The sequence below is a fragment of the Clarias gariepinus genome, chromosome 3, assembly GCF_024256425.1.
Source record: "Clarias gariepinus isolate MV-2021 ecotype Netherlands chromosome 3, CGAR_prim_01v2, whole genome shotgun sequence".
Taxonomy (NCBI): domain Eukaryota; kingdom Metazoa; phylum Chordata; class Actinopteri; order Siluriformes; family Clariidae; genus Clarias; species Clarias gariepinus.
Window position 1 is genome coordinate 31,437,432 of NC_071102.1, and position 16,568 is coordinate 31,453,999.

At 38.3% G+C, this 16,568-nt stretch overlaps 1 protein-coding gene across 4 annotated transcripts in view; it reads left to right on the forward strand.

Annotated features, from left to right (window-relative positions):
* Positions 1 to 16,568, forward strand: part of hycc1 (hyccin PI4KA lipid kinase complex subunit 1) — a 42,916-nt gene that overhangs the window by 3,488 nt on the left and 22,860 nt on the right. Inside the window, exon 2 of one of the 4 annotated variants that reach the window (XM_053492046.1) lies at positions 1,998 to 2,125. The exons of 2 other annotated variants lie outside the window; for them this stretch is intronic. The gene's annotated coding sequence lies outside the window, so the exon portion shown is untranslated. Of the gene's footprint in view, positions 1 to 1,899; positions 1,957 to 1,997; positions 2,126 to 16,568 lie in introns of those variants that run through there. One more of the 4 variants, XM_053492048.1, reaches the window with a different exon arrangement.

A 16,568-nucleotide genomic window follows, 5' to 3' on the forward strand; every position in this document is an offset into this window, starting at 1 on the left:
TGCAGGTCAACCAAAGTTCAGTCCTATGTTGTAAAGGTCCCAAATTTTACTATTTTGGAGTTCCCCAGAGTGTGTGTGTGAATTAAACGCTGAAAGACCACTCAGATAATGCACTTTTCCTATTTGTGCCAAAGACTTCCCTGTGATCACATTGGGGGGTATCTGGTTTGCTTGTGTAAATCTCGATCAGTGCTAATATGAAAGAGAGAAAAATCGTGTTTCTGTTTTATTCTTATACTTTTTTAATTTATTTTTGTGCACACACTGGAGAAACATCAGAATGTTTCACTCACTCTCTGTCTATAAGGCAGTAGAGTTTTACTCGAGGCCTGGAGCCTATCCCAGGAGTCTCTGGGTACTGGGTGGGAAAGCACTCCATCGCACAGCACAAGTAAGCATGCGCGCACTTACTTACACTACAGGCAGTTTGGAAACGGCGGTTAGCCTACTGTGCATGTCTTTGGTAGGGTTGGATCCCGAGATCCGATGCCAATATGGACTAGGACTAAGCTTTTTAAAGCAACACGAGTGTCCATTTTGTTTTTCACATTCCACTTGGGAAAATAAGACTATTCCCGTGGATGCAGCGTGTGCGTGCAATATAGTTACACTTGCTCTGACGGTAGCAGGTAGCGTTACCTCGCTAAGCTAAATGCGCTTAAATTTACACAACTAAAGCTAAACGTTCAGTACAGTGCGCTGTATTTCGACGCAATGACCTGCAACGAATGTCTCTCAACAACTGCATGTAAAGGGGGAACACGTCAAGCCTAATGAAATATTTGAGGACACCAACCCCAGCAAAGTCAGGAGGTGTGTCATATTTTGCCAAAATAAGCCAATATGGTCATATTTCTTCAAAAGAAATAGCCGTCCAAACCTGCTTGGTCGTGTGTGAACAAGAACATCATACCAACAGTCGAACCAAGGCGGTGGTACAGTTGTGTGATGGTCTGGGGCTGCTGTGAAGCTTCAGGGCCTGGACGATTTGACTTAACTGGTGCAACCATAAATTCTGTGCTCTACCAGAGAATCCTAAAGGAGAACGTCTGGCCATCAGTTTATGACCTCGGGCTCAAGCAGGAGAAACGTCAGCAAGTCCACCACTGAAAGGCTCAAAAGCACACAGCACAGCACTGTGTATTTAGATAAGGTTTTGTATCTACAGGTCTGTAAATTGTACAAGGTTATAAAGACTAGCATTATTTCTAAAGTCCAGCTGCATATGTTGGATATACAGCGTCCTCTTTTTTTATTTATTTTTTTCCCCCTGCCAGGTGCTCTTACTTCCTCTGCTCTCGTCTCTTTGTTTGTCCGTTCACTAATACGAAGGGTCCTGGTGCTTTCTTCCTGCAGGCTGCCTCGTGATTCGGCCTCACATGAACCCGAACCTTGTTCCAAGCGGGCAATTTCTGCGTTTATTCAGATACTTTACGTCACTCGCTGAATAAGATTCAAGCTCACGCAGCAGCCTCGATGCTGCTCTATTCAGAGGGAAAAATTTCCTGCTTTTCTTTTGTTCTCTTTTTTTTTTCTTTCAATATTCCTGCTCTCAGACAGCGTGTAGAGGTCTTTAAGAGTTTAAAGCAGTGACCTCAGGGAGTGTTTGTTTTTGGGTCATGCTGGATCATTTCCTGCAGGAACCTTTGTAAGGAGGGGGATCTTTTAGAGAGGTGTGTGTGTGTGTATTTGTTTGTGTCAAGTTAATGCTATGCATCTAGCAGTGCAGGAAAAAGCAGCCAGGCTGGATTATTCTCATTCACACCCTGGCATTGCTCAAACCTTTTCCCCGCTGTGCTCTGATTGGTGCCAGTGCCTTCTAAGTGCTAATCTGAAGTCAGGTGGGTGGGGTATTGTGTGAGTGGGTGTGAATGTGCAACAGGAAACAAGTCTAGTTGAGCAGGGTTAGTCTGTGGGCGTGCTGTGCCATCTCGCGTCTCCCTTCAGCTGGACACGGTGAGCATATTTATAATTAAACCCTCGCCGCTTCTCTGTAGGAATCCTCCTGTGTGTTAGCGGCGCGAAGCAGTCAGGCTCTCTGGAGTACAGCGTGGGCGAGCGTGAATATTTCCATCCTGCTCCTGCGTGGTGGAATGAGTCAGGTTTTGATCGGCGTCCTCGCTCTGTAAGTATAAAGCATCTGGAGGAGAGTGCTTATTTAGGAGCCCGTGAAGCTCAAGCTCTGGAGTTTCCTACGTTCTGTTCGAGCTGCTGTCTCATTATCCTTTTGAGTGGCTGAAACAGCCTGCTGAGGGCACAGTCTTCCCAGTCTGAGGCTCAGAGCATGGGCTTAAGTGTGTGTGTGTGGGGGGGGACTGAAATGTAGCTTTCTGTGAGAGAAAGATTAGTATATGATGAAATGGCAGAGCTAAGCTTGTTCTCTAACTGTGTGTGTGTGTGTGAAGTCAGCGTGGTGCAAAGAGTGCGACACAAGTACGAGACTCAGGCTGAAGAATCTGGTGACGAGGACGCATTTGATTTCTTACTGTTGGCAGTTAAATAAAACTCCTCAGATTTCATTTGTATAAAAATAATTTCTTCTTGTCCTACTATTGCTGACTTGGACCTGTAATGGGTAAAGAGTAGAACACAACAGATGCAGACTGTTAAAGGAAAATTAATTAGTGATGATATGATGTGATGCCATTATCACTCTGTCGATTATTTTTCAGTGACGGCAATGACAGTTCGTTCCTAAGTGTTGGATTCATTATGCACTACATGAACTTGTCACTGCTAACAATCCTTTATTTGGTTAAAGAAAAAAAGAAAAGACGCAATAGATTCATTAATGTTGAACATACTTAAATGTAAATAATATTTTTACTGCCATTATAGTTGTTATGAACAGCCTATGTGTTTTTTGCTAAGAAATGTCTCACAGGAAATTTCACCATACCCGCGATCATAGTTTTATTATTAAATTATGTTTATAGAGCATCTTGCCTACAAATCAGTGTCTGTCGAATTTTTGACTAGTTTTTATTCATACTGACATGCAGCGATCTTTAGACCCGTTATAGACTCTCTCTCCTCTACTGTGTGCGTCTGCATAGAGAGTTCGTCTGCGAGAGAACAGGAGCGTGCGTGATAGTACAGTGAGACTGCATTCCCAAGTGCCTGTGGGGACGTTATTTTTTAAAGTAACTAATTACATTACAAACTTCCTGTCTTTAAAAAGTAATCAGTTACATTACAGCGTTACTTTCTGGTAAAAGTAACTAGTTCGAGTACTTTTCTATTGCAGAAAATGAAAAACTTTTTTGTGATTCCTCATGCATGCTGTTTTAGTCAAGACCTTTATAATTATTCTACCATTATCACTCAGCGAAGTTTGGCCCATAATCTTTTAACTACGAAGACCCCTATTTCACCTACGTGGTTTCGCGCAAGGGTCGTAAGTACGGTTCTTCATGATTTTCTGCGAGTTTTGGCGCTGTGATTAGGTTTCCATCTTTCCGTGCGTCGGCCCTCGCATAGTCAAACGGCATAGGTGGAAATGGGGTGTAACAGCAGGAATAACAGAGGGGGGCGGGGCTTGTAGGACAACTTTTACACACACACACTAACGGATTGGGAATGAGTACCGTCTAGATTTTCTGACTAATGGATTACATTTCTGAAAAAATAACTAAATAACCGAGTGCGTTAGATTACTCATTGCATCAAAAAAGTAATCGAAGTTCTTGTTACTTTGTAACGCGTTACACCCAACACTGCCGGCTGGACTATAACCTTCACTCTCGTGCTCTGTCCACACTGAACTTACATGCTATCAGGCAGATAAGACAAAACAACAGAAAAGATTAATTTGACATTTAAATAGGAAAAAATGAAAAAAAAAAAAAAAAAAAGACCTTTCCTTACATGCAGTCAGTCCAAACCCTGCCTCCTTTACATCACATGCTATCGATAGTAGAGATGGGGAAAATTTTAATTCAGTTACGCATCAGGATTGTTTTTTTTTTTGTTTTTTTTTTTTGGTGCAATTTGTGTATTGTCACACCGCCTCCAAAACGTAAAAAAAAAAAAATTATACATGTTTACATTTTGGATGGTAAAATTGTGCTGTTACTCCATAATTCTACAGGTGTGCTGATGTTTTTTTTTTTTTTAAATAAATTGTGATGCTTAAAGAATCACAACAAGAATTGAATTTAAATCAGCACTTACTGTAGGTCTTGTGATTACAGCGTATCGGGGGGGTCCCTGGTGATTCCCATCCCAATCCCTAATACAGAGATCGAGTCGAGCAGTGAGTTCTCAGTGAGGTCACACAGCTGGATGCGGTAGATTCATTATTAGATAGTTTTAGCATGGCTAAGTTTCTCTAGTTTAAGTACAAGTCACTACAAACTTTTTGTCCCCTAAAATTTTGGTTTGGCTCCTAAATATTTTTTTAGTAACGCTGGGTAAGGACTGTATTTTTAGAATGCAAACAAATGACAAATTAGTTTGCTTAAATTTAATCTTTGACTTTGCCTTTTGACGGGCTGACCGGGCTCTCGGAACAATTTAAAAGGGGTGAATTCATTTTTAATTTGTATACATATTTAACATAATATATTTCACTTTTAGTCCCCAAGTATAAGACTCTAACAGGCTGTTTCTTCTTAGAAAGATTTCCTTGACAACATTTTGTCCTAAGCTCTCAGAACATTATGATTCAATTATCATATTAAATATTCACGGCATATCATTCTATTTGTATATTCACATGCCTATATACAGTATAACTAATAGATATGGAGGGGAAAAAATATATTCAGCCCTGTATCACGTTTTTTTTTTTTTTTTTTTTTTTTTTTTTGGCAATTTAGGTATTATTACACTGATTCCAAAGTCTATTTATTGTTATTTATTGTTTTTTTTTTTTTTATGTTTCCGTTTGGGGTGGTGCTCTAAACTAATTACACATGGGCAGGTAACATAGCGTTCTGTGTGGTAGGAGTTTGCTATAAATTTGTTTGGGATTGTAACAAAATCTAAATAAATGAATATAAAATTTGCATATTTATAACAACATTAAACTAACAGAATTGCAATATAAAACAGATCGGCATTTAAGTATCGTGGTAATATCGTATCCGGTCATCTCTGATGATTCCCATCTCTAGAAAATTTTTTATGCATTTTTAAACCAAGAAGGGATTTGTACAAAAATTAATATCAGAGTAAAATACCTAAATAGCAGCAACAACATGATCTGGTTTCTTTAAATGTTCCATATTTCAGTATTAAATCCATTTAATTGATTAAAATCCAAGTAACATTTCGATTCACATGATCCCAGCATGTGCTTTCAGTATCTTAAGACGTTCAGTCCATGTTCAGAGCAGAGTCCGGATGAACAGGTTTGCCGTGGTGATGCTTTGACATGTTTATATGAAAAATGAGTAAAAAAGCAAACATGACACTGTTTGCTCTGCACTTGATTGCTGCTCTGTACCTGCTTGGTTACTATTATTACAAGTGGATGAATCGCTTTTCTTTTCCAGCACCAAACTAAACACCATGTCTGCACTGGGCTGGTCTTCTCTGCGTGGTTGGTGCTCACGTCTTATCTTCTTTTCTCAGCCTGTTAAGGAAGTGCGTTCTTGCAGCAGCTCAGCACTTTGTGGTTTCCGTGCTTCTTCCACAGAAGTAGTATTCCAGTAAAATAGAAATAAATCTAAATAGAGGTCAGTGGAAAAGAAGTTGCACAGAAATTATGGCACAAGTAGAATTACTCATTTTTTTTATTTTATGCAAATTTATTTGCAGAAGGTGTCTTGATTTGAGAATAGCTAAGGCTGCGGAGGAAAACTTTTTAAAAGTTTCAGTGGTTTAAAACTCTGGTTACCACACACTGGGTTGCAAACCACAGGTGGATCACAGTTGGGGCCCTTTATGGTTTATGACTGCAGTACACCCTTGAGCTAGTTAGTTTTCTACCACTGTTATGGTTTCTGGCATAATTTTGCTTGCAGTTAGAATGAGAGAAGAGAAAATATAATTAGATAGTGTGTGACCTCCACCTAGAAATGCATTTATTAAGTGTTGTTTGTATAGTCTAGTTTTATTGTTGACTTTTAAAATGAACATATTATCAATAGAACATAAATATGAAGTTGGGATTTATCATATGTATCCTACTTCAGAAATGCCTATCTTATTGTTCAGGGTAATAAAGTGACGTGTAAATGCATTAAAATTTATCAGTTAACATGCATTCATGCACATATGATTTTATAATGACCACTGAGAATTGGGTCATTTTTAAAAAGTGTGTCCCTTGAAAAAAAGTTTAAGACATCAGAAATTGAGATCTTTATGCATTTGATGTGAATCACCAGTGACGACCCGGTGCAATATTATCATGACACCTTGGTGTCGATCTGATTTGTACGCTAGTACTGCGATTTTAGAAATATCCTGATTTGATATAAATTTTTTTTTTAATTGTTTTTTTCACATAATTCTCTCCTACCACACAGGATGTTGTGCTGCCTGCCAATGTGTAAATAGTTTAGAACGCACCACCTGTGGGATTATAAAGGCACTGCAACATTTTACCACCTCAAATACAGAGGTTAAAAAATTAAGGAAAAGTAAAGAAATAAAAATGAAGGAAAAATATTATCTTGGAGTCAGTGTGGTAATACATTAATCTAGGGCTGCAACTAACGATTATTTTGATAATCGATTAGTTGGGCGATTATATTTTCGATTAATCGGATAAAACCTAACTGCTTCTTTCATTAGATATTTCGCTTAAAACTATTTTTAAAAAAAACATAAATCAGGGTATTATTTATGTATAAAAATAAACAATATTTTTTTAATAAATAAAAAAAAATGCAAAAGCCACATATAGAGTTAATAATGTTTAATTTGGACATTTTAAACCTTAAATGAAATGTAGTATATAATATATACAGTATATATATATATATATATATATATATATATATATATATATAGTTAAAAAATACACTGATATATTCAGTTGATAAGATATAAACAGCTAAAATAATGTAATTTTGTATAATAAAATGATGTATGCATAAGTAAAACCACAGTAAATTACAAGTTAACTTTGTAGTGGACTATAAAAAAAACTGTAGAAATGCAAAAAGCTAATAGTCACAAATATACTGTTATTTGCATTCGCTGAAAATCACAACAATCACTAAATGTAATATTCTACTGTTATTCACACCGTGTAAATTAAGCTGATCTAAAATAGCGCCATGTAACTAATCACTGTTGCTCATGAGGTGATTGCGCAATGTGATGCTAGCGAGTAGCACGTGAACAGATCTAGCGCGCGACTGTCCCGAAGTTAGCAAACAGTTTAAACTAAAAGCACTTAAACTATACAACTTTTACACGATGGAGATACAGTTTTTACTGACTCTGCTGACGTTTCGCTATCCGTAACACCAACACGTTTTCTCTTTAAGTGTTTGTGCATGACATGCCATGAAAGCTCGGTCTTGCATAGCGTGCAGGTTACCGTCTTCTTAGAGGCGTTTAATGTAAATCGCTCCCATACCTTGGAGGACTCAGGGCGCGCGCTTTTTCCTGCCGGCGCTTCTGTAACCTCCATCGCGTGAGCGGCTGTGTGTATTTGTGCATCTTGGGGTCGCGCTTCTCAGTAACGTGCGCAGCCCAACTAATCGATAACAGCATTCGTTGACAACGAATTTCATTATCGATAATTATCGATTTTATCGATTAGTTGTTGCAGCCCTACATTAATCACGATATGAGTCAGTAATGTAACTTGGTTGTATAGAAAATACAGAGAGTGAAGTACAGAGCAGGGAGGGTTGAGTTAGACAGTTGGTACTGGTATTTAGAGTCAGACTTACCCATGCATCAAACACAGTTTCTTTTCCATTTTTGATGCAATCTCGCTGTCAGAGCTCAAGTTTTTGCTCATACTGATCGAATACAGACATCCTCACAGTAACTAAAGCTCGTCTTGCTAAATTTCTCAGTGTGGATGTGTGGCCTGGACGCCTCATGTGTTAACACTGAGAGAGACATTTAATAAATTAATCCCAGCATTCTGAAATGTCTCTGGAATTTGGTTAAGAAGTAAATACTTCTGGCTTTTCATAATATGAAAGTGCTATCTTTGTGTAAACAGATTCAGATTTACATTTAGTTTCCAGTTTACTAGGCACACTAGGGGGGGATCAGTCACAGTGCTATGGTTTGAAAATTTTGACAAGGTATAATAAATGCAGTGTCAAGGTGTTGGATACGCATTTACAAACACAAGTCAATGGTAAAGATTGAAGCAGAGTCACAAACGCCACAGTTTTGGAGAGAAATTACCTCAAGGTGTTTGCCGTCATCCGTCCAAAGCAGAGATCATAAGCATTTGATCATAAGCATTTGAAGCACAAAAGTAGTTTTTGGTTTGATTTAAGTACGGAACCCACCCGGAAGTTTGTAATATCGCCTGACAATGCAGAAATTAAAAGAATGGACATGTATCGACTCGATTTGTCTTTCTCATCACTGCATGGGCATGAATTAATGGGCTGTTACGCTGCCGCGAGCAACAACAACAAAAGCGGAGAAGCTTACTGAGAGAGATACGAGATGCGATGTGTTTACTGATGTGTTTACATGACTTCTTAATCTTTGACAAACATCGTTATAAACCATCTAACGTTACAAAGGTAAGCATAATATAGTTTTCCGACTACGTACACAGTTTGCAACTAGACAATCACCTTAATCCATTGTTTATTATAAATGGGCGATTAGGAATTATACAGAGACGGATGTACACAGAGAAGAAGCCACTGTGACCCCACAGTCTGGTACGTTTGCGTATTTTGGAGCGTAAACAACTGTTTAGAACATGACGTCATCTGCAGATGTCTGTGCAGCACGTGGCGAGCTCGTCCTCTGAAACACAGTTTTATAAGTGTGATGAAGCAGGAAGGCAGGCGAAAGGGTCATTCTCGACGTTTTCCACAAAATATCAATAATATTAGGTGTAGTGTGTACGTGTACTCCTGTAACCAGGTGCATACTGCCTCCTGCTGTATCGGAGTGTGTAGGTACACAGGTGTACAAGGCAATCATGGCTAGTGTGAAAGCCCCTTAAATATTCCTACCACACCAAGAGGTATATCCTGTGCTAACTCCTCCAGTAATATAAGTCATGTCATTTGGTCCATCACTCGTTCTCTCTCTTGCCTTTTTTTATTTTAGGCTAAGCATCTCACATTGTTCTTACCGCAATTTCATTCAGATTTTCCGATCGAGGTGTTTACTTGATGCAGTTTGATTCCCACTTTATTATTGTTCAGATTATCAGTGGACTTTTGGGCTCCATATATGTAATAGTTACAACAGTAGTGGTTGCTGGAGGATAAATAGTTAAGGATTAGGTGTGGTGTTTTATTGCTTATCCGTGTTTTGTATGCAGTAGACATGTTATCAGAAATTTGTTTCCCTCCTGTTCTTGCCATTTTTTTTCCCCTTTTTTTTATAAAGTGATTAAAAATGTTTTTTTTTTTACATCTGTCTAAATTTTGCATTCACTTCACCATCAGCCATTTCCTGACTCATCTCTGTGTGTGTGTGTGTGTGTGTGTGTGTGTGTGTGTTTTTCCTCCTTATTTTTAATGCTTAAAGGTCAGACAGTATTTTTGTAGGATGTGTCTAATAAAGCTGAAAGAACAAGCAGCCTTGTCCCTGCCTTCTTGTAAATCAGCTAGCATAAGTCACAACGCATAAACACAGACATGGTCAAGGCGTTGGGTTGATCAGGCTTTTCCGGAGGACAGATGGCATGACCACAGTGGAGTGAAGGAACTCGATTGGCGGGGGGGGAAATCCTACATATCAGTTCAATTCAAAATCTGATTTTCACTGTCGTGTGAGCATGAATACATAAAACAAGATTGATCCTTTTGTGTCTGTAGCTTCTTTCCAAACAAAACTGGTCTCCTCATCGTTTAGTGGCAGTGCTCCTACAGTATACACACACTATCCATGGCAAGGCAGCAATGACAGGCAGTGAAAAGGTCAAATGCCGGGCCTTAATGAGGTCTCAGCTTGTCTCTTTTTGTTATCACGATCTCATCCGTTCTCATTAGCCAGCCTGCCAGTTTCCAAGCCTGAGGAGAGACACCATCGGAGCTGCAGATTGCCCCAGGCAGAGGAGGTGGCATTAGCCCTTTAAACCAGACACTCTTCTTTTAGTGTTGGATCTCGGATACTTCAACACGGTCATGAGGTTCATTTCCATTGCAGCTGAAAAATGTTTTCCAAACTCTTTAGTTCTCTTTCCACAAAGCACAAATGAGTCACAGTGGACAGAATGTTTTGGTGTGTTTTGTCTCTCAGTCACCATCTGTCATGAGTTACTCAGTGATTCCTGGTCTATCGAATGAAGTAGAGTCAAACATCAGTGCTGACACGTCACATATGCTTGATATTTTTTTTCATAAGCATCGGTTCTCAAACCTGGTTCTTCAGGGACCTCCAGGACTGGGGCTGGGGCTTTCTTTGATTTTATTTATTTGTTACAGTGGTGGAACTCAAAACCCACTTTAAGCAACGTAGATATCATATTTAGTAGGCCTGCACGATATATCGGAAAATTATCGTTATCGCGATAATGGTATGCGCGATATCTGTATCGCAAAGAGTTGCGATAAATGAAATTTATGTGCCAAGCATTTGTGTCCAAATATGACCAATCAGATGGGCCCTTACTTTTATTATACCCGCTTATATCTTTATACTTATATCTCTACACTTAATAGTATTTTCTTATTTAATTTTTGTTTAATAATGTTTATTTGTTTAGCCTGAATTTGATTTAATTGCATCAGACGAATATCTATTACCTGTTTATTTTAGTATTATCATTACATATATAAATGATTTTTAAAAAATGGCCAATAATAATAATAAATGCATTTCTCTAGGGAAATGTTATATCGCAAGAAATATCATTATCGCAATATTCAACAACAATATTGCATATTGGATATTTTTCTAATATCGTGCATCCCTAATATATAGCTTTTCAAGCTTTCTGAAGTTAACTTTGACGTAAAGTTGTTCTGTAAGTGGAAAGATCAGGAATAGAAAGCTCCAAGTTTCCTTAAAAAAAAAAAAGTTACTATAAACAGTACCAGTTAAAAGTTTTGATACCAGATTGGATTTATTTTTTAAATTCAAGAACAATACTGGATTTTCAAAACTATGTAATAAGTCACACACCAGGCATTAGGTAATTAATAACAACAACAGTACACATGAAGGTTATTTTAAGACATGAAGGTCAACTGTTCTGGAACACTTCTTGCAAGAACAGTATTATCGAGTGCATTTGAAAAACCAATCAAACACCATGATGAAACTGGTTCTCATGAAGACCTTCCCTGGAAGCCAAAACTTACCTCTACTGTGGAGAGGTTCATTTAGAGTGATCAACCAATTAACAAACAGCACCTTAGATTAGAGCTGTTATAAAGGCTTTGCAGAGCATAAGTGGCTGACACATCTCAATATTAACTGTTCAGTGGGGATTATTGCATATTTGGACGCCTTCAGCATTGTTTTACAGTGTAGGATGCAAAAAAAAAAAAAGGAAACATCAAGGAATTAAAAGGCGTGTCCAAACTTTTGACTGGTAGTGTGCATGTTTTAAATAACCTTTAAGCTGCAGGAGGAGTGATTTCATTCCTTAAACACTGAAGCATCCTTCTTTGTAAGGCTTTTCCGTGCGAGATGAGTAATGCTGCTGTCTGTCTGAGATTTCGAAGTTCTGAGCACCCCGAGAGATCGAGATCAGTCAGGTCATTAGCTCCACACTGCGCTAATTGGCCGATTTGCCAACGTACCCAGAGAGACTTGGTGTAATTAGGCCTTTGTAAGTGTGTGTGCTCTGTCATCAGAGTCAGAAGAAACACAGTAAAGACTGTGTCTTCTGGGTAACGACGCATACACACATGCAGCAGGATATGATGCCTTTTGAGGCCTTTTATTTGAAGAAGGATGTGGAGCCTACTCAATGTTGGAATCGCTGGAAGTGTGTACAGTATGTGTCCGTCGTACACCGTAGCGGGACGGACGTCTATGCTTCTCTTCCTTGTAAGCTTGGACACGGGGGAGCTTTATGTTGCTGATGTAAGTAGTGAAGAAAACGATAGTAAATAGGAACGAAGTACTCAGTTCGCTTTCAGGCAAAAGAGGTTTAATTCCGCATAAATGTCTGTGATGTTGAATTAGCTTATCTAGTATTCAAAATCATAGCGTTTCCTGAAAACAACCAGCATCATTGTAACAGGTTTCAAACAGCTTTTGTTAAAACTGGAATATCAGATGTTGGTATCATGGATAATATATTTTCATGCTATGATGCTGTTTGCGGAAATAATCTCATCTTGCCACTAACGACAGTTTGGTCATTTGCGGGCATCTAGAAGCCACCAGTGTTTTCGTGCATGCTAATTGCTAATACTAGCTTTTTTTAGTACACTCACTCGAGGCGCTAGTTTTTCTAAACTTTTTCTTTCTTGTGTCGCTATACACCTATAATGAGAGGTTGCATATAATACAGTAAGGGTTATAGGGTTTTCGATACATGGATCGCCACTAAACAATCGTGATACTTAACCTATTTGATTTATTTGTTTCTTTTCTTTTCTTTTCACTCTATGGTTGTGTAGCAGACTGTTGCTTCAATTGAACAGGGCTAAGAGGAAAGGGCTTTTTTAACTGGGTGACTTGTTTTATGATTAAAGCATATACTTTTTGACTTGCAGAAGCTTTTCACAGCATGCCTGTATGTTCTCATGTGGTTAAGTAGCGGCACGTTATGGAAAAGTTAATCCGTGGTGGTAATGCATGGCAGAGAGTAACTCCACCCGGTTAAGACCATGCCGTTTAAAAGCTTCTTCCAGTGACGTGACCATGATGTACCTCGCTATCGTGAAACATTTGAGTCTTCAATCCTGGTGTGTGTTAGCTGATCTCAGGCAGGTCACAGCAGAACATTGCTGTCACACTTGGGTGTGACCGAAAACGCCTGAGCTAGGTTGGCTCAGCCCACGTTTACTATTGCGAGAAATTGATTCTATCCTGATTCATCTCAACTCAGGGAGTGAACCAAGCATGATGTGTTCTGTAATTTGGGTTGCAATTTGTGTAGCTCATGAAGCAAAGGTTTGTTTCCTTTTTTTTCCCCATGACTGTATATATATATATCAGTGGTTCTCAAACATTTTCTGTCATTCCCCACTTAAGAGGGTGGGCGAATTTTCAAGCCCCACTTGTCAACAAAATGATAACGAAAATGGCCAAGTGTACTATTTATTGAAATATCAATTTCTAAACCAAAAAAATCAAATAACGCCAAGTTCAAAACAGATAAAATACACATGCAATTGTTATAACAGGCTTACTTCGTCACTTATCTAGAGCTTTCTTTCAAAGAAGTCGAGTGGCTTATTAACGTGACTGGGGCGTGTTGTTTCTAAGTGTCTTCCTACTTTGTTGGGTCTCATGCTGTCTGCTGCCAGCGGTTTAAGACACAAAACACACACAGGTCTCTCCTCTGCCCCCACCATCACCACCATGAATCCAAGCGCAACATAGGCTTCATCATAGGCTTTTTAGTTGATTCGGCTGATGATGCTGAATCACCTGCTTTTTTGGGGTTCATGTAACAAATGTATCCATTGACGATATTATGCTCACTACATACAGTATGCTACTGACCCAGTGTTATGCTCTAAAATGCCCCCCCCCCCTGCCACGGATTGCCTCCCCTACATAATCTCTTTCAAATAATATATTAGAACATAAATTCATAGATTTATGGTTTACAAATTACAAATTATAACAAACAAATTTAATTATAAAATAAGCAATATAAAAATGTTGTATAGGGGAAAAATATATAAATTATATATATTTTTTCATATAAAACATGTATATTTTTATATTGCTTATTTTATAATAAAAATCGTTTCCTATAATTTTTCACCACAAACAATATTTTAGTGTAATTTGTAATAAATAATTTGTTATTTGTACATTGACAAACCAATCCGTGGCAGGGGGGCACTTTAGCGCATAACACCGGTTTGTGTCTGCGGTAAAGTAAGTTTTATATTCGCACCCCCAATTCAATAGCTGCGTAAATAAACCCGCGAATAAGATACCCAGATATATTTCCTCTCTACATTGTCTTTCAGCTACATCTGCCTTAAATTATACAAGTTTAAAAGCATAAACACCATTATTCTCTACAGCGCAACGAGTGATTTAGGGATCATCGCAAAATGCCGCACACCAACAAAAAGCGTAGAACGATATTGATCTTCCCTTCTGTTCAGCGCCTGAAGGATCAAAAAGCAATTTGTGACCACACTGGAAACTAGAAATGCCAGACTGGTACTGCCTGATAAAATATTAATTTTTAACAAAAATACAGAAACATCAGCATACACATTGGAATAAAATGAAATTACATACATAATACCGAATGTTTCCTTATATATTGTTCCTCTGCAATTAACATGCCGACGTTAAACCGTTATTGTTGCGCTATGGTTCCACTTTTTCTCTGATGTTATTTTAATTTACTTGTATTAATGATCCATTTCTTTGCATGTGATTGTTTAGTTTCGAGTGTCCGATCTTTATTGTCAATAAAGAAAAGCATGAATTATAATAGGTACTTTCCTATTATTTTCCACTAATTCCCTCCCGTTCATTGCGCCCCACCTGTCATGTATGTATTCCCCACTAGAGGGGCGCGCCCCACACTTTGAGAACCATTGATATATATGTTTTCATCAATGATTGAAACTAATGATTAGTTTGTTTTTTTTGTAAACTGACTTATTAGCAGTTTAAAAGCACTCTCAGTGGCAGCAGTTCTCTGGACTACCTTTAAGGTTAAGTATCTACTTTTGGTCCCAAAAAAAGGCATTGTGATTTTTCTTATACTTAAAAATGAAAAGATTTATGATTCAGATTAACATGCTTCATCCAAAATGGCTGCTGAGATGCAGTTACCCATAGCTTAGGGCAGTTTTTCTTTTTTAATCTTTTTAAGATGATTCGGTTTGTGGTTTAATCATGCCCTCTGTAATCCCTCATCAGTGGCTTTATGCTTTGTGTGTGTGTGTGTGTGTGTGTGTGTGTGTGTGTGTGTGTGTGTGTGTGTGTGTGTGTGTGTGTGTGTGTGTGTGTTTTAGGTTGTCAAGTATTATTATAATTTTTTTTTTAACACAACTTGACAGACCGCTTATGCAAAGCAGTTTTCATTCCTGCTTTTCTTGTACGCAAGGCCGACACGCATTTACCTGTCATGAACGAATCAGCTGAGCTGACGAGGTGACGAGAGATTAGAGGCCAGTCTTCTAGAAAAGGAAAGGAGTTAAACACAAATCTCTTTTCAGTCTCTCTTTATTAAAATTTTTATCTATTATTGTTCCTTCCCGGTCACCAAAACAGATCGTAGGCGTTCTTGTCATCGCTCGAGGGATGTGTATCGAGGGTGAGGCCATTGCATGCAGAACAAGTCGTGATGGTGCCAGACTGAAAGTCTCTGATGGAGACCTGGTCTGCAGGTTTAGAATATTTGTCCATTTAAAAAAAAAAAAAAAAAAAAAAAGAGTAATGAGAATGAGACAGCAAATGAACTTGAACCAGATATCAGAACTGGATGTGTTTTTCTTAAAGAATGTCACCAGAATGTTTTTTTGTTTGTTTGTTTGTTTGTTTTTTTGTGCAGGTCATCTGCTTAAATATCATAGACTGTTCTCTAAAAGTGCAGACAACTTCCTTCACCTCTAAATAATCTCAGATTCCTGAATACTTAAGTGTGCACCAAAAAATCCCCCAGAAAAACCCTTCATGATGTCACCTACTGGTTGGAAGACCAGTTTTGAAGCTCATCTGTGGGAGCTCTAGTGCGGGAGCCAACTCTGTCCAAATCCTCGGGTAATCTGTATATCGAAAAATGGACTGTTGTAAATTGCATTACAGTTTTCGTAAATGGAAGTGCACCTATAGTGACCAAAACTTTTTTTGGGGTATCAGGCTGCAAATGTTTATTATTGTGGTAAAGTTGCACATTTTAACATGGCAGTCTATAAGGATTGACTCACATTTAAAGCCAACCACCTAATGGTCATTTGAGGAACTGCACATTTTGGCATTTAAGATTGCGATTCAATTATTTGTCTTCCAGTGTCAGCATAGTGAAATGATTGTCCCCCCCCCCACATATCCCAGTTAGGAAGCTGATAAGTCTAGCTCTCCAAGATGATCAGCTGATCAGAGATTATCTGCCATCCTGGTATTACTGCGTTAGCATGCTGATAAATCTCCTGCAGTAAGCAGTTAATACCTTTACTGAAAACCGACCTGTAGATGGGGAAATCAGTTATCCTGTTTTAAAACATGCATGAATATTATAAATTTTTTAATTTTTTTTTATTATTTTAAAGCTTTTTCATTAGTGTAGCATCAGCATTATGTGTGAAGAGTTTAGTTTGAGAGAGTTTTTAACACATGTGCGAGTCTTA